This window comes from Perognathus longimembris, chromosome 7, assembly GCF_023159225.1.
Source record: "Perognathus longimembris pacificus isolate PPM17 chromosome 7, ASM2315922v1, whole genome shotgun sequence".
Lineage (NCBI taxonomy): Eukaryota > Metazoa > Chordata > Mammalia > Rodentia > Heteromyidae > Perognathus > Perognathus longimembris.
Window position 1 is genome coordinate 62,660,620 of NC_063167.1, and position 26,753 is coordinate 62,687,372.

Here is a 26,753-nt window from a genome sequence, read left to right on the forward strand (position 1 = left end):
TTAAATTATAAACATGATGTACAGAGGGGTAAGAGTTATATCACCCCTTCTCCTGTTCAATAAATATATGTTTTTAAAAATAGGTTAAAAGCCATTACTAAAAATGGAAATAAAATCAAACAAAACAGAAACCATAAGAAGAGAAGCAGGCTCTCTTTCTCTTTGGGAAAACCTGTTCACCTTTACCCTTAAAGGTATCACATTAACAGAGTCAGGCATTTAGTGCTGTACCAAACACAGTCATTATAATCCCCAGTAGCAAAAGAACTAAAATCAGCCTTAATCCTCTCCTACAAGTTTCCCACACTAGAACTAAATGCGCTGCCAAAAGGCTATTCATGTATAATACATTATCACATAAAAATGTGATCATGGCAAATAGGAGACTACTACTGTCTGCAAGTATATAATGCATTCAACATAAGTTATGCAATAAATTTCTCAATATTTAAACTAATTTCCATACATACAAACTCATGTAAAGGATCCTGAGTGGCAAGGTAAAGACAGAATTAATTTCTGTATAAAATAATATGAAAACAAAAGGATCAACCTATGAAAAGAGCTGAGGGGGCATTTGAAGGTTCTAGGTAAGAGGTAGCACCATCTTTTCCAAGAAATAGAAAGGTGAACCAGGGTAGGTCTGTACACAGATCTAAACCATCTGATATTATTATTATTATTAATGTTGTCCTGCCCCGAAAGAAACACCCAAGGTCCTGCCTCTATGATTTGCCCAGGTGGGCTGGGTTTCATTTTGCCTCTGACATTCTTAAGCATCAATGTTGGATTATATTAAGGGCTTCCTCGGGTAGTCTGTACAGTGAGTTTTCCCACAAGTACATAAGCAAAGAAAAAAAGGAAAAGAAAACACTCCAAGCTACTAAAGCAACCACAGAAATGCAGGTCAAAATGAAAGGCCTCAGAAATTGCTGAGAAAGAAGTGAAAGCAGAAAACGAAAACAAACAACAACAAAACGGAAGCCAAATATCAGGAGACATTCAAGGCCAACTTGGTTGGGTATGCAAAGAAAAGGGCATCTCTTTATACTGATTTGTATTTGGTCCATAAATGCATAAATTAATTATCCTTTGCACTCTTGACCAGCTTTGGCTTTTCTTTGGCCTCAAAATGATGACCTTTTTCTACTTCCCCAAACTTTCAAGTCCTTCTCCTTCTGGTTGATTTTTGAACCTCTTGCTCTTCACTAGATCTTCTATGCTTCATCCTGTTCTCTTTTCTCTTTCTATTCCCTTCCTTTAAATATCTTGCCTGTATTCATGGCTCTAATTATCATCTAAGTGAAAATCTCTCTAAATTTACTTTACCCTCATTTCTATCCCAGACTTAAGTTAGAGATTTCTAATACTTCCTGGGCATCTTTATCGAGAGTTGGATTCGATGTGTGTGAAATCAAATATATCAAATTTTCTTCTACAGTAGCTGCTTCTTACATATTTTCTGCTTATTGTAATAACTGAAAGTCTGTTAAATCTTTAATAATTCTGTTAATAATTGAGAGACTGCTAATTGAGAGAGACTGGCAAGCCTTGTCAATAGCATCTCCAAGGCAAGATATACATCATTCACTTTCATGAGTTCTCTCTTAGATCAGCCTTTCATTAATTCCTGCCAAGTTTATTCCAACAGATTCTTCACATTAGTGACAGATGATTTTTATGGCTGTATTAAGTCTATTTTCCAGTTAACTGTACTTCTTTTTTTTTTTTTTTTGTCTTTTTTGATACTGGGGACATTGCATTTGCTAGGCAAGCACTTTGTCACTGAGCTACATCCAAGCTCTTAGTCTATTTTCCATTATGATAATTAAATACATGAGATGGAAGTAAAGAAAAAGTTTCTTAGCTCAGGCTCAAGGGTATGGTATCACCAGTGGCTCAGCTCTGATGAAGGCCTTGTAGTCAATAAATGGCATCAGAATGGTGGGAGCTCTGTAAGAGGAAGTGATCATATTGTAAGACAGGAAGTAAAAGAGACTAGGGTAGTGTGAGGACTTTGGGAGGGCACACCCCCATTGACCGAAGAATCTCTTATTAGGTTCCACATGTTAAAGGCCACACCACTTCTTAAGCTCACCCTGCTGGAGTTCAAGTGAACCCTTGGGGAAAAAATACATCTAAACCATAGAGATGGCACCATCTCTCTCCTTTGTGAAATTCTTCAATAGTTCTCCATTACCTATCAAACTTAGTTCAGTCCTATTTTTAGAAAAATAGTAAGTTCATAAAGTAGACTATGACTAGTGTTTTGCCTGTGATTATACTTAATTTTCCAAAAAGCTTACAAACTAGGCATTACTATATGTTCTAGGGTATAAAATACAGTAGTTTTCATCAAATATGGAAACATTTTCATCAATTATGAATATACTATTGATTCAATAACCTGTTTTGGTGGTAAATATTACATTGTAATGTACATACTGACCATAGAAAAGTATTCTCAATATGAAAAAATTCTTAGTATCCACTAAGACTAGGAAAATGTGAATATTAGAGACAAAGAAATAGAATTAGAACCCTATTTAAAGCAATGCAATGATCTTCCCAATATAATGTCTTTTTTTTTTCTTTTAGCCTATTTTTTTCTCTTCCTCTTTCTGTTCCTTAAATTGACCTAATCAGAGCTTAGGCCTTGGCCCTGATTTCTCCTGTACCAAGATTGTGAATTTCTCCTTACTCTGAATGCCCAAAGTCAGCCAAGCTTCAAAGCCTAAACACTTCCTCTTTCTTTAATCCTTTCCTAATTTCCCCAATTAAAATAACCTTTTATTTCTTTAAACTGCCATAAGAAATTCCTTTGGATCTTGGGCTAAAGATATGCTCATCCTACCTCTCCACTAGAGGGTAAGTATCTTTGTGCTCTAGACTATAACTTACACAGCTCTAGTGCTTTTATCCTAGAGGAAATCTTAGAGCTTGTCAAAAGTATTGTGTGCTAGGGAATATAGTTCAATGGTAATGTGCTCAATGGTAGTATGTGCAAGGCAGTTTCCATCCCCAGGGCAAGTGTATGTGTGTGTGTATGTGTGTGTGCATATATACACACAGTGAACTAGATGAGTATGTGGACATATGTAGTGATTTTTCTTTACTATTCATTTTGGCCAAAGGAATACTGATGATCTGCCAGCATTTTTCACTATTCAGTGAAGAATTGCAGTGTCACGCTTCAATGTAAGTTCATTCTGCTGTCACAACCAAGTCACAGCTGACTGGCCTACACAGAAGTACTTTTCTAGGTGATAAGCTCCTTTTATTTTTCCAGAATTGAAACATTTCTTTTTGAATACATTTCTCTTTGAATACTTAAACTAAACCCATTTCCCTTTTAAAATTATAAAAATATTTTTGAGCAAATAAAGAGAAAACATGATCTGTGGGCCAAAATAGACATTGCTATTTTGTTTTTATTACTATATTCAGGGGAAGACATTGCTAGGACTCCAAATATGTCTTGGTGCTAATGACATTTTTTTCTATGAAATACCAGCTCCAGCATTTTATAGAAAAGTAGCATCCTGTTTATATATTTTAAAAGTATTTCACAGACATTTACATCATTGTAGTCTCAGAATTTAGAGAATGATATATGTTTTTGCTAATGTACACCTTTATGTTCATGAATTACAGCAAGATCCTATGTGTTTGTGAAACATTTAGACATAAAAACTGAGTATTTGTGCCTTCTCAGAATTGATTTGGTGAAAGCTGAGCCCTACTGTCACAATCTTTGGAAGCAGGGTCTTGATTGTAAACATTTTTCTCAGTATTTAGCTGGGCACCAGTGGCTCATGCCTGTAATACTCATGCCTGAGGACTCAGTAGTAGCTAGGATTAATTGAGGTTTGAAGCCAGCCCAGGCAGGAAACTGTACGATTCTTATCTTCAATTAGCTACAAAATGAAAAAAAAGCGGAAGAAGAAAGTGGAGCTGTGGCTCAAGTGCTAGAACACTAGCCTTGAACACAAAAGATCCAAGACAGAACCCAGGCCCTGAGTTCAAGCCCCAGGACCAATGTAAAAAAGAAAGAAAGAAAGAAAAAGTAGTCTTTCTTTCCTTAGTATTATAAAAACACTGAAACAAGGAAAAGAAACTTGAATATTAATCTTCTTTTAAAACAATTCAATGGTTTTTCCCAGAACATAGTATTCTCTCTCTTTTCACACTTTTGCCTATTCCTCTTCTTATTCTTTTAATTTGCCTGACTGTAGTCTTGATTTCTGAGCTGAGGTTGTTATATCCTGATAGCTGAGCCCACATAAATGGGATTAGAGATTATATAAGTGAGACACCAGAGGGCTCTTTGATATCTTCAAGAATAAGAAAACACAGTGAGAAGATGGCCAACTATGAGCCAGGGACAAGGCACCAGACCTTTAACATGCTGAATCTTCTAGCATCTTCATCTTGAATTTCCATTGCTTTAAGAACTGTGAGAGAGCTTGGCACTGGTTGCTCATGCCTGCAATCCTAGCTACTCAGGAGGCTGAGATCAGAGGATCACAATTTGATGTCAGCTTGGGCAGGAATGTCCATGAGATTCTTATCTCATATTAACCACAAAAAACCTGGAAGTGGAGGTATGGCTCAAGTAATAGAGCACCAGTCCTGAATGAAAAAGCTAAAAGACAGTGGCCCTGAGTCCAGGCTTCAGTACTGGCACAGAATTAAAAAAGAACTATGAGAAATAAAGAATTACTGATAAAGCTACCCAGTTAATGGTATTGTTGTTATAGCAATCTGATTGAGTTAGGACACATACTTCCTCACTTAGTCCTTAAAACATCCTTTGAAGCAGATATTAATGTACACACTTTGTACATGCACAAACTAAAGTCCAGAGTAGTGTGTGTGTGTGTGTGTGTGTGTGTGTGTGTCTGCATGACAGTCCTGGGACTTGAACTCAGGGCCTTGGTACTGCCTCTGAGATTGTTTTGCTCAAGGTTAGCATTCTACCAGTTGAGCTCCATTTCTGGGCTTTTTTCATGGTTAATTGGAGATAAGCATCTCACAGACATTTCTGCCTGTACTGGCTTCAAACTGTGATCCTCAGATCTCAGCCCCCTGAATAGTTAGAATTAGGGGCATGAGCCACCAGTGCTCAGCTCAGAGTTTTTAGAACTCTTTTGCTCAAGGCCACATAAAGAGGAAATAGCAGAGGTTCAATATTAATCTATATCTCTATATTCCAAGAACCTCAAATACTGCAAGAGAAGTGGTGTTTGCAAGTATGGGACTATTCATGGAAGAGTCTGGCAAACTGTTGTTATATGATGACCTTTGCAAAAATACCAAGAATGAATATTCCCAAAAGGCTGCAGTGATTACATGTGTGGAATCTATGTTACTTAAAAACATGATTCTCTGTCTTGTCAAACTTCCAATTTCTCACTGTCTGGCTAGGAATTCACGTCACAAGAAAATAAGTGGTTGTGTCACTTCATATCTCAATTTCTAAAAATCTGTCTGTACCATAATTTTGAATTAATGGTGATCAAATGCAATGGTATCAGGGATAGATAAATGGGTTTTCTATCCTTTTTACAGAAATAGCTATCTCTATTCCTACTCTCGACCAATGTATTGATTTATGAACGCCTCACATGTCCAGGGAGAGAGTGATGGCACCAATTCTCAGGCACCTTGTCTACTGAAAAGTATTACACACATAGGCCCTTCAGCACTTCCCACTCCCCTTCATCTATGTATGGTTAATATTATTATCTGGTCGATAGTTCTTACAGATGAAAAAAGAGAACTACAAAGTTTCAAATTGTATCTTGGGAATCTTTGAAACAAACCTCTGTAGATTTGCTAACACTGGGTGTTTTCTCACAAAAAAATTAATGTTCAAAAGAATGATGTTCAACTTTTATAATGATCTGAAGAAAAGGACATAATGATCTCAATTTTATGAATGGGGATACTGAGGCTAAGGTAAATAACTCACCTAAGATCATAGAGCCAGAGCCTGGTGGCTTACAACTATAATCCTAGCTACTTAGGAGATTGAGATCTGAGGCTTGTAGTTTCAAGCCAGCCAGAGCAGGAAAGTCTGTGAAAGTCTTTTCTCCAATTAAGAACCAACAATCTGGAAGTTGAGCTGTAGCTCAAGTGGCAGAGCACTACCCTTGAGCAAAATCACTCAGGGACAGTGCTCAGGTTCTGAGTTTAAGCCCCAGGAGCCAGAAAGTCATGGAACTGGTATTCAATGTATTTTTCTTCAAAATCTCTGATCTGGTTCTACTACACTGCTCTCAGATCTGTTTTAGGTAATGCTAATGTGTAGATGGAGTGCAATATTAAACATCTCCTGATTATCTTTGTATATCACAGTCACAGGGAGTCAGATGTGACAAACAAAGCCCAGAAGAGCCAAGTCTTCTATTTGATTTCATTGCCTCTCTCTTCTCCAGAATTACTCTTAATTCAATTCTTAGTCATAACTATTTATCTATATGTTCAGCACATTGAAATATTAAAAGAACAAAAGAAATAAAGCCTCATATATTCTATTGCTTTGAAGGAAACAAGTATAGTATATGTGGAGTGTGCTAGCATCTACTTGAATGACTTGCTTTATTCTGAACTAGTATGAGGTGGAATTGTTTGCAATGCACACAGGAAACAAACCCAACTGCCTCTGACCTGTTATCTATGACTCTGGAACACTGACCAATGCCAGCAAGCTGATCACTCCAAGAAAACATACCCACAACTGTCTGTAATTGTGAGATCTACTGACTCCTGGAATGCTTTGGACAGGTTGAGGAAATACTAAAGAAAAATGAAAACAAGCCCCAAATTGGTCATGGAGACACCAAATATTGGCTGATATAGATATGCTCCAAGCACAGGAGGACAATATCCTTATACAGAACATTTTCATATACTTTATCTACATATATTTATAGAACAAGGGCTGGAAGTAGAAAAATAAATACTGACACTATTGATAACAAGGGTTAAGTATCCTATGTTTAAAAGGGCTAAGTTGAAAATGGCCAACACTGAGCAAGCCAGAAGCCATGAACCTTTTGTTTCAATTGGCTGAAGGCTGGATTTTAGACAATTTCAGTGTGTCCACTGGTATATGGAAAAGAAGTAAATCAAAATGGTAAAAACATGCCATTAAAAAATCATCTCTAAAAGCAAGATGTATTTAGTTTGTTTTTTTTTTATAGCATTTTAGTCCTTTGGTACTAGAACTGTATGTCCAAGAAGTGAGTCTGTTTTTTTTACTCTTGCACATTTATTCATATTTTCAGGAATGTATTAGGTAGTGATGTACAGAGAGGACTGCATGTACCTACTTGTTTTTCTTCTATCTTTACTCATTTAAGCTAAACAAAGAAATTGGATGCCAGAGCGATAAAGACTACAGAACAAGCACCAGAAAAACCACAGCAACTTTAAATCCCAGGAGGTGGGACCAGCATCCAGGTTTCTGCATGAAGACGAGCTGAAGTCAGTGCGGCTGGAAAGCAGTACCCAACAAGAACAGGCACACGCATGTAGCATTGCTGGACAGACACACAGCCTTCTTGTCAGAGGTAGTCACTAAAGAAAGAAGATTTATGAATTGCATTTAGTGCTACACAGTCACAATATTCAATTACAAGGTAACTTGAAGCAATGGGGCAACCGGGAGAGATGGAAGAATGATGGGAGAGGAGACATTGATCAAGAAATTCTGTACTCAGAAATTGGCATGTTGAATTTATATGACTATTTAAAGAATATCTTTTTTAAAAAGAGGGAGGATGTGTGTGTGTGTGAGAAAGAGAGATAAATAGTTGAAGCCAGCTGTTGGTGACTCATGCCTATAATCCTAGCTACTCAGGAGGTTGAGATCTGAGGATCATGGTTCTACACCAGCCTGGGCAGTAAGAGTCTAATCTTCAATTAAACACAAGACAAAACAAAACAAAAAAGCCAGTGGCTTAAGTGGTAGAGCACTAGCCTTGAGCAATAATAGCTCAGGGACAATGCTTAGGCTATAAGTTCAAGACCTAGAACTGGCAAGAGAGAGGCAGAGAGAGAAAAAGAGAGTTAAGTAAACAACTCCCAGAGCACAATGTCCTTTTCCAGTCCCCAGGAAGTTTGGAGCTAAGATGAGTGTCTGCCAGTGAGAGCCCAGACCAGTCCCTAATTGACAGTCAGAGTCTTCTGTTTCTCTCAGATACCCAGAAGCTCTGCTGGGGTGGTTTGATCCAGCCAACCCAACCTAACTTAACCAGACTGCCCTCAGTACTAAGTAAAGAAGAGAGGAAATTTCTATCCACCCACTCACCAGCGACTATAAGACCCAACTCTCACACTGCCAGCCTTGGGGTGGCTGGAACACCGATCCTTTTAACTACCTGGGCACAGTAGCTGACTATCAGAAAACTGCCTGTGGCCTCCACACATTGCCACACTATTTACACAGCTGATGGAAGTTTGCCCTGCTTGAGGAATTTGGCTCTAGAGGATTCCCCTTAAAATTTCCAAAGGGCCTATTCACCCTGTCACACTGCACAGATGCCTGTGGAGATAGCAGCAACAGTGGGGTTCAGATTCTAATTTCTCTACATGACTGGAATTCCACAAATTTATTTATAAATGGGGGGGGGGGGTGTTAAAGAAGAGGTAGAGGTAGGTACAAAACCTAACCTTTTAGGAGATATTTTCAAGTATTTTAAGTAAAGTCAACAACCCCCTCCTCCTGCTACTCAAACATTCCTCTGCTTCATCCAGCAGTCTAAACTCTGCCCTCCTTCCTTGCAGGCACAGAGCAGAGCCAGATGTGATTCCAGCAGAAAAGGACCCTTTCCAGAGCAGAGGGAGAGGCTCTCAAGAAATCACAGAATTCTCAACGCTGGGTGAGAAGCTGCCATGACAAAGCCTGAATAATTTTCTCTTGATATTAGTAGAGGAAAAGAAAATTCAGACTTGTAATTTTATCATGATCATGAGATAGCAGAGATGATAAAATGGAAGGAATAACTTCCTGAATCCCTTATATACCTTTTTTAAAAATAAGGATCCATTTCTGCTTTATTTCAGAGGTGAGAGGTATTAGAAATGACAGTAAACGATTCATTTCCCCAGCTCTCACTAACTTCAAGCAGTGGTGGTGGCCGGCCAGGCCTGGCAATGACAGGCCTGCTGTTCTGTGCAGTCAATGACCTCTTTCATGAGGAACATCAGTCAGGAAACAACTCCACATTTGAGAAAGAGGCACATGCAAGATGGAAATGTATATCCAGAACGTTCCCTTTCTTCATTTCCTTTCCTTGCCCCGGTTTTCTCATAGTCTAAATAATTAATCATCTTACATTACTCATGTAAATTCTATTCAAATACATTTCAATCTAAGGAGAACAGAAGAAGAACTGGAAGGAAGAGAGAAGAGTTTCCCACTCCTTTCTTTTTAAGAGGCGAAAGCAGGTCTCAAGTTTAAAGGTTGAGTTTGACAGACTCTGCCAAGTGTATGGCGAATGTGACTTTTGGCAAATCCCTGTCATTTCAATGTCTTTATTTGTATTTGTATCCATTTCTTATAAAATGGGATTAAGGATACTTTTAAACTTCTGGGGTGGTTGTGAAGACTAATGTATATCCTTTGAATACACAGAACCAAACAAACAGTCAGTAAAAGTTTATGATTCCAACAGCTGGATATAGTGGTACATACCTGTTATCCAAGCACTTAGGGAGGCTGAGGAAGGAGGATTGTGTGTTTGAGGCCACCTGGGTTACACAGCAAGATCATGTCTTTAAAAATAACAGAAAAAAAGAAAAAGAGACAGGATTACTATTAGCTATGGTTTCAATGTGCTAGAAACTTAGGCCATTGTGATGGTATTAAAAGGTGAGTCTTTTCAGGGATGATGAGCTGAGAAGGCTACATCTTTATGAAGGAATTAATGCTATCAATCTGGGGTTATGTAGGTTCTTTAAAAAAAAAAAAGGACAAATTCTGTCTCCTTTTGGCTCATTCTTACCTTCTGGCACTCTGCCATTGGATGGCACAAAGAAGGTCATGTTATATGCCAGCCCCGTAATATTGAACTCAGCCTCTAGAACTGTGAGCCAATAAATTTTTGTTCATTACAAACTTCCCAGGCTGGGATACTCTGTTTTGGCAGCATAAAACAGACTAATATATTATTGCTAACCCTTTTATTTCTACACTGTAAGATTCAAGGCAGATCATGAGAGAAGCTCTCCACACTATTAGGGATCGAATTCACATACACAATAGATCTAAGCTATTAGTGAAGAGCAGTAAATGAAAATCAACACAGTTCTCTTCCTTTAACTAAATGTCTAAGCATAATATTATATGGGGAATAAATACAGGCTTATAATCTGTTCTAGGTGGGGAGAAATGATTGTTCTGATTTTTGAATCTGATAAATAGGTAGACTTTCATTTGAGAAATTAAGAACTCAGAGAAAAAAATTAAAATGACTTACATGTTAAAGGGAGACCTAAAAAGGAAACAAGCAACAAACAAGCAACAAAATCAACTTCGTGTTCAGCTGGTCTCCACAATAATGCTGGCATTGGAAGACAGAAATAACTTCATATTATAGGCTTTCTGAGACTCAGGCAAGGAGCTGAACTCTAAATTACTATGTACTCTGGGGACTGAGTGAGACCCACAGGGTAACTCAATCTCTGCCCTCATCCATTTTGGAAAGCCCAGCTCAACCCTTCCTCGTTCCTTGAGAAGAGAAATATGGCCCAGTAGCTAAGAGCAAAGAGACTGAGAAGGAGAAACTACAGTGGAAGCTGAAGAGTTGGCCTGGTAACCACTCTGACATGTTTTCAGATGAGCCTTAGTGTCCTAAGTGGGACAGTGGGGCCTCTAGTAGTACCTCTGTCCAAGTGTGGTGTGAGTGTTCAATGAGAGAATTCATACCTGGAGATAGCATCTTTTTTTTTAGCATCTTGCATTGTAAAAAGCACCAAGCAGAACCTTAACCAATCGTTCCTGTTACAAACAAGAAAAATTAATTCTACTGAAGTTGTGACTATCCCAAGACTACATCGTGAGTTAGTTTCCAAACATGGAAACCCAAATTTTAATTACTAGCTCATGATAGGCTATGTATGAAAAGTGACTTCTTGAGATTCATCCAAAAACTGGAATTATATAATATTGGCTTTCATAAAACTTTTTAGCAAAAAAGATATAGTTATCCAAGGATTATAGAGATTGCTAACATTTTTGTCACATTTTAAACATAAAGTAAACATGACAGAACTAAGCTACTCTAAAGGTATGTCCCTATATTCCTTCAAATCCATTCTTAGTTCCTAGTTCCCAAATTTTACCATCACTGGAATCTCCTGGTCAGGCTACTTAAAATGATGATTGCCTAGCCCCGTTCTTAGGGTTTCTTCCTCACTAGATCAGGAATGAGGGTCCATGTTTACAAGAACAATTCCCAGTGTTGCTAGTGTTGCTTGTTGGGGCCTACTTTACTCAGCTAGACCTCCTTTGTTAGGCTTTGATAATGCAATGCAACACAATGTTGAAGATGCTTCTTTCATCTCTGTCACATGAAAGACCTCTTCTCTCTCTCTTTTTTTTTAATTCTAAGACATGTACCCAAATAGCTCCAGTATTTTATTTGTATTTTAAATGTTTTTACATACAAAAAATGGTCAAAAAGATTCAGAAATCAGAGATGATATAGTTAGAAGCATATTTTTTAAATGAAGTTTCAGTAAAAGAAGATATTCTGAAAATATTCTTTTTCATCTATTTAAGAGATAATCTCTAGCCAGGCTTAAATAGATTTTGTTTTCCGTTTTTTTTGTGTGTTTTTTTTTCTGGTGGTATTTGGACTTGAACTCAGGTTCTTGTGTTTTCTAGGCAGATACTCTACTACTTGAGTCATACCTTAAGGCCTGATTTCATTTATTTTTAGATAAGATCTCGAGTTTTTCCCAGGTAGCTGGAATAGACTGTGGTCCAACTACTTACACTGCAATTGTATCTTGGGTTAGGCACATGCCTCCACTGTACATAGTTTATTGTTTAAAATGAGTTCTTACTAGCTCTATGTCTCTTACTTCTAGGCTCTTACTGTGATCCTCCCAATACCTGCCTCCAGAGTAGCCAGGATTATAGATGTTATGTCATCATTGTTGCAGTATACTACTTAGGATTTAGGACAAGAGCCTTTCTGTATAACAAACTGGAAGCAAAAAAGGCTAGAAGTATGATGCAAGTGGCGAAACACTTGCTTAGCAAGTACAAGGCCCAGAATTCAATCCTCATTAAAAACAAATGAAACAAAATAAATAAAAACAAAGGCAAAGACATGGCATAGCTCAACTGGTAGAGAAAGCACTATGTGAGACCCTGGTTTGAGTTTCTGGTACCAACAGAGAGAGAGAGAAAGAGAAAGAGAGAGGAGAAAGCTTCATTTCTCATTAAGTTACATGGATTAAGTGTCAGTAATGTCAGTAAAATAAATTTATTCTTTTCTCTTTGGGGTGGTGAATAACATAAATTAAAAATATAGTGGACTATGTGTTATAACTTTTATAAAGCTCTAGTGAAAAATTTGTATTTATCTAAGGATTGTAAAATGTTTTATCATGGATGGCCTATGCTTATCTCTTAAATAAATGTATATAGAATATATTCAGAATATTTTCTTCTACTGATACTTAGTTTGGGGTTCCACTCACTGAAACCCCTAGATCTTCTAGACCTTAATTTCTACAATATAATATTTTATGATACCAAAGATCCTAGAGCATCATGAGACTTTAAAATGATGGTGACTTCATGCACAAATATCAACTCAAAGTGGATGAATGACCTCAATGTCAGACCTGAAACATGGAAATTACTGCAAGAGGGAGTAGGAGAAACACTAGAACTCATAGGCATAGGCAGAAACTTCTTGAAAAGCGTACCAGGGGTACAGCAGAGAGACTTGACAAATAGAGTTACATTAAAAGTTTATGGGGCTGGGAATGTGGCCTAGTGGTAGAGTGCTTGCCTAACATACATGAAGCCCTGGGTTTGATCCCTCAGCACCACATATGCAGAAAAAGCCAGACATGGCACAGTGACTCAAGTGGTAGAGTGCTAGCCTTGAGCAAAAAGAAGCCAGGGACAGTGCTCAGGCCCTGAGTTCAAGCCCCAGGACTGGCAAAGTAAGATAAAATAAAATAAAAGTTTGTGCTTTGTAGTATAACTTAAAGTTTGGTATTGATATTCCTCCTGCACTGTTCTTTCAACTTAGGATTGCTTTTGCTATTCAGGGTTTTTTATTGTTCCATATGAATTTCTGAATTGCTTCCTCTATTTCATTGAAGAATGATGTTGGGATATTGATGGGTATTGCATTGAATTTGTCGATAGCTTTTGGTAATATTGCCATTTTCATGATGTTAATCCTCCCAATCCAGGAGCATCGGAGGTTTTCCATTTCTTAAGTTCTGCCTTAATTTCCTTTCTCAGGTTTTTAAAGTTCTCATCATAGAGTTCTTTCACTTCTTTGTTTAAGGTTCCCAAGAAGGCTAAACATAGAGCTCCCCTACAACCCAGCAGCCCCACTTTTGGGCATCTACCCAAAAGACTACAAGCAAGACCACACTAAAGCCACCAGCACAACTATGTTCATCGCAGCACAACTCGTCATTGCTGAAACATGAAACTAACCTAGATGCCCCTGAGCAGAGGAGTGGATCAGGAAAATATGGTACATATACACAATGGAATTCTATGCCTCCATCACAAGGAACGACACTGCCCCGTTTGTAAGGAAATGGAAAGACTTGGAAAAAATCATACTAAGTTAAGTGACCCAGACCCAAAGAATCATAAACCCTTTGGAGTCCCTCATAGGGAATAGCTAGTACATGAATAGGCTAGTCATGGTAGAAGATCAAAATACCCCAATAGCTACACCCATATAATCACATAAGAAGATGTCAAGTGAAATGAACACCATGTTATGGAAACAAGAGTTATACCACTGTTGTAATTATTTTCAACATGCCATGTGAACTGGTACTATTTTTTCTCCTCTTTTTCTTTGTCTGTTTGTTTGACTGATTGGTTTGTTTAGTTTCGTTTCTCTTGTACTCCCTTCCTGTGGCTGTATCCTCGCTAACACTGCATCATATCTGAGTACCCTAGATATTGTCCCAAATGGGTAATAGAACTGGGGAAGGGAGAGGGAATACCAAAATTGAGAGACAAAGAACAAAAAGACAAACCATTCAAAAAGCAACACTGAGAAACCATTTGATGTAAACCAACTGCACAACTCTTGGGGGGAGAGGGAAAAGGGGAGGGGTGGGGGGAATGAGGGAGGAGGTAACAAATAGTACAAGAAATGTACTCACTGCCTTTCATATGAATCTGTAACCCCTCTGTATCACACTTTGACAATAAAGAAAAAAATTGAAAAAAAAGTTTATGCACAACAAAGGGCATGCTAGAAACACAGCCAACTGACTGGGAGAAAGTCTTTACCAACAATTCATCCAACAAAGGCTTAATATCCAAAATATACCAGGAGCTTAAGAAACTAACCCCTCCTAAAGCTAATAAACCAATCACCAAATGGTCAAAGGAGCTAAGGAGAAACTTCTCACATGAAATAAGAATGGCAAAGAGCACATGAGGAAATGCTCATTATCTTTGGACATAAAGGAAATGCAAATCAAAACAACTCAGATTCCATCACGTCTCAGTTAGACTGGCCAACATGGTAAATTACAACAACAAATATTAGCAGGGATGTGGGGAAAAAGTAACCCTACTGAACTATTGGTGTAAATGTAAACTAGTACAACAACTGTGGACAGCAGTCTGGAAGCTCCTTAAAAAACTAAACATAGATTTCCCCTAAAATCCAGCCTCACCACTCCTGGGCATCTACCCAGAACATCACAAGTCAAGACATCATAAAGGCACTTGCACGTTCATGTTTGCTGCACTATTTACAATCATCAATCTATGAAAACGGCCAAGATGTTCTATAATAAAGGAGTGAATCCAAAGAATGTGGTACCAATACACAATGGAAGTTTGCACAACCATTAGAAAGAATAATATGTCATTTGCAGGGAAATGGATGGACCTAGAACAAATCACATTACATGAGGTAAGCCAATCACAGAGCAACAAATGGACTAGTTTTCTCTCATATGTGGAAGCTAGATCTAAAATATACTGGGGCATGATAAATTATACAGGACTCTAGGCATCTACACATAGTGAGACCAAAGAAAGATACTTAGGGGAGAAACATAAAGGCACAATGCCTATGTGCATCTGATCATATAAAATAATATTTAGTGAAATGAACTCCAGAAAATGGAAACAAGAGGGTTGTTTTCTTTGTTGTTGTTTTCTTTTCATCTTGTTTATTCATTTGTCTTTTTTTGGAAGGGCAAGGTAGAAATGGTGGGACAAAGGGTGAACAAATACAGCAGTTGTACTCACTAGATACTATGTTAAAAATGAACTATACACCTTTTGGGAGGTTGGAGGGAAAAACAGAAAGAGCAAGGGAACGGGTGACGTTGTCCAAAAAGAAATGTACACTATAAAAAAAGACAAACAACTACAAAAGCAATACTTGCAAAACTGTTTGGTGTAAGTGAACTGAACACCTCATGGGGGGAAGGGGAAAGGGAAAGGGGGAGGAGGGAGGGGGGCATGAGGGACGAGGTAACAAACAGTACAAGAAATGTATCCATTGCCTAATGTATGAAACTGTAACCTCTCTGTACATCAGTTTGATAAAAAAAAATTGAAAAAAAAATAAAAAGAAACCAAAAAAAAAGAAATGTACCCTATCTGACTTATGTAATTATAACCTCTCTGTACATCATCTTTATAATAATCATAAAAAACTAAATAATATATTGGTGACTGTAAATGTAGCTAGAGTCTCAAAATCATAGCTAAACAGAAAACTTCAAGTCAAATCACTGTCATTTGGACTTTGTTTATATATGCATCTATTTTAATTTTAGATGTGCCCAATCAATTGGCATTGTTTTCCATTAAAATCATTGAAATTTCTGCTGTTTTTTTCTCCTTCTTCACCTACCAACCTGTCAAAGATGCCAGGTAAGAATTTCATCTTTACTGATCCACATTGTCTGATGTACAGCAGATCTGTGGCAAGGCTTTGAGTCAGAAAAGTGGACACCCAAGAGATTTTGGTCAATGTTAGGATACAACTAACCATGGATACTCAAAGGCCACCAGGTCCCTTTCATCCCAGCTAGCCCAGGACTCTAAGCTCTAGTCATCCTGAAATGGAATGAGGAGACCTTCCTGTAAAGCACAGCCTTAGGCAAGAATTCTTCAACATTTTGATGAAGGACCCCGATATCTGTAAGTCTTAGAAATTATTGTTTTATGACCACATAAAATGATGTTAACTGAAAAAAACTCCAAGATATGAAAGCAAGAGGGTTTGTTGTTGTTGTTGTTGTCGTTTCTGTTATTTAATGTACTGTGTGAAGTTATTCTTTTTTCTTTCGTTTTTCCCCCCCTTTGGTTTATCTCCTGTTGACACTGTTTTTGATTTTGGTAAATTGTATCTTGTATATGTGTTTATCTGATTTGGGAAAGGGAAGGGGAATAACAAAATGGTGAGACAAAGGACAAAGAGTGAACCAATGCAACAGCAATACTCAGGAGGCACTATGTGGGAAATGAACTTTGCAACTTGAGGAGGGGGGAGGGAGGGAAGAAAGTGGGAAAAAACAAGGGAGTGGATAACAATGTTTGACAAGAAATATACTTGTAACCTTACTTGCGTAATTGTAATACCTCTGACATCACACTTACAAAAAAATAAAATTTAAAAAACCAAAATACAAAGAATTATGATGCTTATACAAGTGTTGTCTTAGACAAAATCTGAAACTGAAATTAAGAAGCATGGATGCACATGGGGAAATTTAAATCAACATGTTTCAGTCAGAAAGACACAACATATTACACCTTTACACACTGTTGTTTGATATACCCGTGAACATCCAAAGCAAGTAACTATAAAGGTAACATCTAAAGATTTTCCATGACCATATGTACACTAAGGCCTTGTACCATCCAAATGCTCTAGTCACACTGAAAGTAGCAGTGGCAACTTTGTAGCTGGCTTGGTTATATAAGGCAATTCATGGCAGGGTTCTGGGTGAAAAGGAAAACATCCCATGTCCCCAAGCTCTGAAACCCTATGCAAACAAGCATCTTGCAAGGAAGCCGAGCTCTGCCCACCAGCATTCTTTAGGGCTTAGTGTGTGTATAAGCTGAGTTCCCGCTATTATCTGCACAATGTCAGGAAGATTTTATGAATGTGTGACCTTAGGTTTTAAAAGGAGACCACAGTCGACAATGATCTAAACTCTCTATGAATGTCAACCTTTCAGCCTGAGAGAATGTTCCTGAGGAATCTAGAGGACAAGGCTAGGCTGCTGTGCAGCTCTGACAGCAGACAGGGAATTGCCAGCTTTCATAGTTGCTGGGGTGTGAGAGACTCAGCAATTGGGCTGCTCAGGATTCCTCTGGGGAAACCATTTGTTAGAAATAAACAAGGTTTGTGAATAGAGCCCTACTACTCAGGGATCTGCTGGTTTTCACTGCTGATTTCCCAGAGGACTTCCATAGCTTTAGACTAACAGAAACCTAGTTTCTTCTAAACAGACTTACTATTCTTCACAGAATGGTACCAAGACTTGTTCATTCCATGTCAGAATTTTTAGATCAGAGACACAGACCACCAGGAGTTAAATGAAGGTCTAACACTTCTTTCGTTTAACTTGTAGTAGGTCCTATGAGAGACACTGGCTCTACAAAGATGGTAAGAGATGGTCTACATTTTCAAGGGGCTCAGAATAATGCACAAAAATAAACATGAAGTATACATAGTGCTACAATGGGACAAGTGTTAGGACAGAAGACAGACTACCGTGGGAGATCAGGAGGCAGAAGCCTAAGGCATCAAGCTTCCCAGACGTGACATTTCAGCTGGTGTTAACAGATGACTAGCAAGGCAGAGAAATGATTCTGTGCAGTGCAATGGTACATGCATGGCCTGCTCCCATAATGGTGAGAAGGTCTGTGTGCTGGCAGCATAGGAAGTTTGAGGGCATGCTGGAAGAAAGAATTGACAGTTACGACCTTCTCAGCTGAGACAAGGGTTTGGAATGAACTTGGGAAAGAGAACTTTCCCAGGATGCTGAGGAATAGGTTCCTTTGGAAAGGGGAATGGTGGTGGCATGAAATCCCAAGCTCTGACTAGTCCAATCTGAATAGATCTGGACAAGTTTTGGCTGAAGGAATGTCCAAGCCTAGTGATGTATAGTACCACTTTAAGTCATCATCTCTAGAGAAAGAGTTACAGCTACTATTTCTCTTAGGAATAAATAGATAACAAAAATATGTTTCTTCCCATTAAACAGGATGTCTCACTACTACTACTACCCTCTTAGTTTATTTTCTGTTGCTACAACAAAATACTTGAGACTAGAAAATTTGTAAAGAATAGAAGTTTATTTAGTTCCCATTGATACAGACTGAGAAGTTCAAAGGTATGATACCAGCATCTGCTTAGAATCTGGTGAGGGTCTCTTGTTATACCATGATATGAGAATGGCATAACAAGGTAAGCCGAGCACAAAGGGAAGTTTGAGACTCTTCTTCTCCTTATAAGAGCCATCAACACCATAATGGGTGCCCCTCCCTCATGACCTTGTCTAATTTTATTGACCTCCTACAGACTCTACTTCTAAAGACTATTATTATCTGACTTTTGGGACCAAGTTCTCAGTACATGAATTCTGAGAGATGCAACTGAACAAAAGCAACTACATACACAAGTCATCTTTTCATTCTAAAGTTTCATCTCTCCAATGCAGTTGCCACATTGCCTCCAGTCATCTTCTTGAAACATGCTTAAAATGTGGCTTCTCAGTGGCTATGGAATCCGAGACCCAAATTCCTCAGCAGTTTTAGCTGCTCCCTCACGTGCCATATCTTTATACATGTCTGCAACTTTTGCTTGTGTGGGAATCATAGGCCTTTCTTCACTATTCTGAATTTATCATAATCCCTCCATGTGTATCAGAGCCCAGCATAATGTCCATGTTTTCCATAAGCCTTCCCCCTAATTCTTCTCACCACAATTACTCTTTCTCTTTCTCTCTCTTAGTTGCTGGGGCCCGCTAAGGTCTGTGATGTCTGCCTTGTCTTCTAGGTGGTTTATGGGGAATTTCATTGGAATGGAAAAAAGGAAAGAAAGGAGAAGGGACAGGAAGACACAATAACTGGTCCCTACAGAAGAAACAGGTATTTGGAGGAAGTTGAGACAGAATTAAAGGCCAAAGTGAACGATTGCATCTTCCACAGACAGTCTCCAAAATATTTTCCAAGCTTTTCTACAATGTGATTTCCCATCCCCTTGAATATGGGTGGCCTCGGGACTAGATTGAAGACAATAGAATTGTGAATGCAATCAGACCAGAAGAGACCATGTAATATCCCCTCATTCTCTAGGGTTTCTTGCTCTGGGAGGAGTAAGCTGCCATGTAGGGCATGCAGCCACTTAGAGACTGTGGAATTGAGGAGACCATGTGCAGGTACTCATGTGTAGGGAGACAGACCCATGCTACTAGCCATCCCCAGCAAGATACCAGATGTATAAAGCAAATCTCTGTCCAGCCCAGCAGCCAGCTGAGTGCCACTCAATAGGCTTAGTCATTTCCAGTTGGAGTGATAGAATTGCTCAGAGGCCTTGCCTAAATTCCAGCCAACAGACACTATATGATGTTTTCTCTCATAGATGAATGTTAGACTTAAAGTATGCTACACACAGGAGTGAGATTCCATGGTGTAACCCCTTTGAGAAAATAATGGATAGTATAACAAAAAGAATCTTAGAAAACTGAGGTATCTTCACACTGGGATGGAGGCAAGTGAGAGGATAGTGAATGAGCAGAGAAAGGGAGGGAGATGAATATGGCCATAATACTCATACACATGAAAATGAAGATAATGAGGGAGGATAAAACTCTATTCAAGATGCACTATCTACATAAATGAGTATGTTAAAGTGAAATCCTTTGTGCAACTAACTGAATATAATAAAAGCTTTGATACAGGATACTTGTTTAAAGTTATTACATTTGGGGATAGTTTGTTTCCTTTTCTTTCCATTTTTTGTTGGTCATCGAGCTTGAACACTGGGCCTGGGTGCTGTCCCTGGGGTCTTCAGTTCAAGGTTAGTGCTTTACCACTTGAACAACAGCACAACAGCACTACTTCCCACCACTTCCGGTTTTCTGGTGGTTAATTGGAGATAAGAGTCTCATGGACTTGCCTGGCTGCCGGGCTTTGAATGGCAACCCTCAGATCTCAGCCTCCTGAGTGGCAAGGATTACAGGTGTGAGCCATTTGCCCCGGGCAATAGTTTGTTTTCTGTAGTTAATATTGGACAAATCAGGGAATTGGTAGCCTCAACTTTAGATTGGTCTTTTCTTCTCAAAGTTAACCAGTCTTGTGGAAGAGTGATAATCACTGGCCAACTGAAGATGAAAACTGGGATCTCCAGAGCACAAATGTGATGCATGTTATAAACCATGGAGTAACTTGCATCCTGACTGTGAATATGTGGCCAGAAGTTTGGGGGGGCTCAGAAGTTACCCTGAAGGTATATAGTCACAGGCCCAGGACACTCATTGTACTTCGAAGAAATACAAATCAGAGGTCAGAAGCATGGATAGATTCTTCATGCCTGAAAAGTGGTAAGAGACCATAAGTTTGATAAATATTTGTTACATGAGCTGACTACAACCAGGGACGGTCAGCAATACTGGTGGTTCTACTGGAAGACAATAGGCCACTAAAGAGTCACAGGTACCACAATAAACCTGTGCTTGCATATTGTACTCAGAGTCTAGACAGCCTGCTGGATAGTCTGCGTAAGGACTTCCAAAGGGTTTTAGCTGGAAGTTATCTGTACCTGTCTTGCCTGCAGGTCTCTGTATCTACTGTTGGACATCTTGAGTCAAAAGTTGTATTTACATTCTCTTCCGCACCATTCCATGGAAGTCATTAGCTCAATGTCCTTACCCACAGGTTCCTGAGCAGTTCTTAAGCCATTCTTGTGAGCACTTCATAAAATGTTGTTTTGGGGGTTTTTTGGGTTTTTTTTTTAGCTCTCATAGCTTCTTTTGCCTAACACCATATTTAAGATTTGCCTAAAGGCCATATTTAAGATTTGTTTTCTAATCCTGGGGCTTGAACTCAGAGCCTGGGCACTGCCCCTGAGTTTCTTTTGCTCAAGGCTAGCACTCTTACCACTTGAGCCACAGTGCCATTTCCACCCTTGTCTGTTTATGAGGACTCGAACCTAGGGCTTCATGCATGCTATGCAAGCACTCTACCACTAAGCCACATTCCCAGCCTTAAGGTTTTTTTGGTACTGATTTAAATCTATTAATTCCTGAGGGAGTGGTGACATAAGACCAATGTACAGGCTGTCATAGTTTTCCTGAAAAGAAAATGGTAAGATTTCAGATATCTAAAGCAGTTCTACTTGGAGAAGAGATCTGTTATCATGTTCTATATTTTCAGGAGACCTTTAATATACTTATCCAAGGAATATTATTGAAGCTGTAAATCTGTCTGATTATGTGCTATAAGTTAAATTTCTTACAAAAGTGAGATTTTATTGTGACTTTGAATTGACAGGAAATTTTCTATAGTCACATATCTTAATTTCGTTAAATTCCCAATGAATTACCCAATAGTCATGGCTATAAAAGGTGCCTATTTCCCCCTTGAAACATTAGGACTCTTGTCTGTGTTTTGAGAATAAAGTCAGAGATTTATTAAGTATACAATCTGCAGCTACAATGTTAAACAAAAGGACCCATTCACTCAAGGATTCAGGCAATAAAAGCCTCAAATCAAAACAAATGGAGAAATTAGCTTTCGAGCCAGACAGAATCAATTGCTTTGGGGTCAGTCTTGGTTTGGGGAGCCTAATGAAGACTGATCACTCAGCAAGGACTGAGATTAGTGCTCTGTCAGTCATAGTTACTCACTTTGGGGCTTCAAAGTGCCTACTAGTGTCAAGACACCTTTGCTTGCTTTCACAGGCATTTCCCAATATTCTTGACTGACTAGATGCATGTTACTTATCCTATTAGCAGGTTTATGCATGTTAAGTAATATGGACATTGTTATTTGAATATTTAAGAAGGGTTTTAAGTCTCTTTTTCTTTCTTTTTAATTGCCTTTAAGTAATTGTAGAAAGGGGATTCAATTCAACATGTCAGTTCATGAATATAATACATCTTGATCAGTGTCACCCATCCATATTCTCTCTCCTCACTCCCAGCCCCACCCTTCCCCCTTAAGTCACCTGGTTCCATTTTCACATTTGTACATTGACTACTATGACTACAGTTGCCCATGCCCATCCTTTCCCCCTCCATTTGTTTGATCCCCTTCTCTTGACTCTCTACCACAACATATATTCAAGTTTCTTAATGAAATCACTTTCTAAATAAAACCTTGTGAGCAGAGATGTAAAGGTGAAGTACTCTCTCCCATACAACTGATATAAGCCAATAAATAATGACACGCTATGCTCAATTATGCTATCATTGAAGCTAAATTAGAGAAAACAAGCAGTGCAATGTCTATGGTGCATCTGCCTCCTTGTACTCTAAGTTCCTTGAGGGCAGGATCTGTGTGTGACTCATCTTTGAATGCTTCATAGAGCCTGGCCCCATGCCTAGTACACTGAAGTGACATAGTAAATCATTTTGGAAAGAATGAAAGGAAGCCTCCTTGAGTAGGAAGGAGTGGGTTCAGCTTGAAGGTACACACTGGGGCTCTGACAACCATGTGAGTAAAGAAACATTTGTACAAACATCATTGGCAAGCATTTCCCTGCTTTTGTTGTCTTGAAGCCAAATGGCAATAAGCTTATTTCTCTGTTCAGGAAATAGACATATGGGAAGACTATGGGGTTCATACTAGATTTTTCTGATTCCCTAGTTTGTGAAATTAGAAAAGAAAATCTCTCTCTCTGTCTGTCTCTCTGTCTCTGTCTCTCTCTCTCTCTCTCTCTCTCTCACACACACACACACACACATATACAGACACCCCTCTCCCCACATGCCCCAAATTTAAGAGGCCCATGTTCTCAACATGTCTTAGTCTATTCTCATCACTATGGTTGATGTTGTATTTGGGAAAAGGAAATTGGATAGCTTGTGCGGGGTATCTGTTTCTTCAACTGCAGCCTAGTATACCCATCCCCAATCCATACAAAACTTAGAGTAGTTCATGAAACCTGACATAGCTGGGACTATTGACCCAATTTCTCCAGTGTCCATAAAAGGTCAATGCCTAGCTTTGCAAACACACTTAATTATTGGGTATATACCTCAGAGAGATAATGAAAAGTCAAGTTGAATTCCTACAAACTAAAGTTAGGTCCATGAAAGGGAGCTGAAATTAAAGAAAGTTAATCAGAAATGATAAGACCTTCCACATGATATTCTCAATGTGGCAATGAAGTAAGATTTTCCATAATGATAATTCAGTGTTTTTAAGCATTTTATAGTTATACTTTCCATTAAAATGACTTAAAAATCATTACTCAGGACAATATTCCTTTCATCCTCTGTATTTGTGCACAAGGGTGTATGTAGACAGCAGCTAGAACAGGAGGCCAGGCAGGCATGGGACTGCAGTTTCCTCCCCTTTTCCTGGGGACCAGAGCCAGAAAACTTTCTTCATCACCACTGGTTCTTTGATCTCTTACTCTTTATTTTTAGAACTCTTCTGTCCAACATCCTCTGCCCCATTGCCATGACCTTTCATGACTTGCTTCTCCTGGTGGCTATTTCGGGATCATATTCCTTTCTCAAAGTATTACTACAGCTAGGATTAATGTATGAGCTAGATCAGTACAAATCATTGCTTGAAAAAAGAACCCAAAGCACGTGTTCCCACAGGAGGGAGAGCTAGGGAACAAAGGACAGACACCTCATCCATATTCTTAGTCATCAAAGCATTCTATAAGGACTGCTTAATTAATTAGATACCACAACCTCCCAAGAAAGAAATTATCTAGCTGTGGAATCTGAGCACCTGATATGAAATAATGTGTCCAGTGGAGCTAAAAGGAAGTGAGTGTGTGTGTGTGTGTGTGTGTGTGTTATGTCAATGGTGTTTAAGGGTTAGAACAAGAGGAGATATAACAACATAGCCATAAAGAAGATGCAGGATTTATTACTTTAAGTTTTTTTTCTTTAAATCTGTAAGCTATACATAATGTGAATTTGTGTCTACAATGAAAGGAAAGGTCAAAGAGATCAAGCATGCTTTGATTTTATGGTATTTCCTGAGAAAAGTATTTCTACCCAGAATTTTCAAAGGTAGAACAAAAACTTCCTCTCCAGAAATAAGACCAAAATCTGGACCCAGAGAAAAATCTCGCTTTCAGTAAGAGAGAGGAACTGTCCTTTGTATGTTTGTCACTGTATTTCCTGTGTCAAGTGTAGCATTAGCCAAGCTTCATTAACTAGAAAAATGGACATAACAGCTTATCTTTATTGAGCATTTAGAGGATGGCATAGTCCTGTGAACTCTTCATACATTAAATCTTTGACTCATTCCATTGAATCATTGCTCTTCATTGAGTAGTAAGTATTCTGAAGTGTAAAGAGGCTAAATATATTGTCCAAGATCAAATAACTCTTAAACAAGGGAGCTAGACTGATAGTGAGAAAATAAATGGGCTTTCTGCCTCTACTATATTCATGTGGAATTTGAAAAGAAGTAAACCAACTCAGTGTTGTGAGCCGAATTTCATCATACCCAAAATTCATATATTGAAGTCCTAAAGTCCAGTACCTCAGAATGTAAATGCATTTGGGAATAGTCTTCAAAGAACTAATGAAGCTAAAAACGAAAGTAAGTATATAGAAAAGCCCATGTAAAGACACAAGGATAGCACAGATATGTAAGGAGAGAGCACAGGTGTCTACAATCCAAGGAAAGAGTGCTCCAAAAAACCCTAACTCTTCTGACATCTTGATCTCAGGTTTCTGGTCTCCAGAACTGTGAGGAATACATTTCTGTTGTTGGAGCCATCCAATTAAGTGGTTGTTTTTTCAGTCCTGGCAAATTAACATGTTCAGCATTAAAATATGAAACAGGAGGTGAAGAAAATTCAGTTGGTCCAAATTACTCAAAATAAGTAAAACTAACCCAAGTCAGCTTGTTATTTCTGTTCCATGGGTATAAGTGGACCAGCTAGACAATTTGTGTAAGTTCCCAGTTAGGTGGTGGTATGAGCTGCTATGATACATGGGCTCAGACAGCTCCAGTATTCAGAAGCTCTCTGATGAGTAAAGAGAAAGAAACATGTGACTAAACCTATAGGCTAAGACAGGTACGTGGCTTCTAGATTTTCTTGACATGTGTTTTCACAGTTTTAAACAAAGCCCTTCCTTTTCTTTTTTTTTCTTTTTTTCAAATTTTTATTATCAAACTGATGTACAGAGAGGTTACAGTTTCATACGTTAGGCATTGGATACATTACTTGTACTGTTTGTTACCTCGTCCCTCATACCTCTCCTCCCTCTTCCCCCTTTCCTTCCCCCCCCCATGAGTTGTTCAGTTCACTTACACCAAACAGCTATGCAAGTATTGCTTTTGTAGTTGTTTTCCTTTTTTTACCCTGTGTCTCTCAATTTTGGTATTCCCTTTCAATTTCCTAGTTCTAATACCAGTATACATGGCTTCCAATATACTCAGATAAGATTACAGAGATAATGTAGGTACAACCACAGGAAGGTGATACAAGAACATCATCAATAATAGAAGCTACAGATACACATGGGATGTTGAAAGTAGTTACAATTGTGATATAACAATCGTTAAAGCCCTTCCTTTTCAATATGCTCTCTTATCAGATGCCTCATATTATACAACAAAAGTTGTTAAAGTTACACAAAAAGAAAATAATGACAAGATAAAAATAATTTACAATTCTTCTTTCCAAAGATAAATGAGATTAACATATAAAATATTATATTGGCATGATATTATGATTTATACAAAATTTTTTGCCCTACTTTCATTCAATTTACATTGATTTGGAACTTTCTTTCAAATCACTAGTCTTCATAAACTTGACTCTATTTTTTTTTCTTTGTGCTGGTCCTTGAGCTTGAATTCAGGGCCTGTGTGTTCTCCTTAAGCCTTTTCTTTCTTTCTTTTTTTGCTCAAGGCTGGCTAGCACTCTACCACTTGAACCACAGTTCCACTTTCAACTTTTTTGGTGGTTAATTGGACATAAGGGACTCACAGATTTTTTTTTTTTTTGCCTTGCTGGCTTTGAACTGCACTCCTAACATCTCAGCTTCTTAAGTTGCTAGGCTTATAGGCATGAGTGACCTGGTGCCAGCCATAAACTTGATTCCTAATGTTTACATAGTTTCTTGTAAGAGATAACCAAACTTAGTTCAGGCAAGGATATTGTGAAAGCCACTTTCTAGATTGTTAATGCATGTATAAAATGCTCAGATGGAAGTCATAAGAAGGCATGTGTAAACTCTTACTTTCTCAGTAAAATCACCTTTACCAACCTTACTTGAGATTGCATGTCTGCATTTTTAACTGTGCTTAATAGAATATTTACATCAGTGTTATGTTA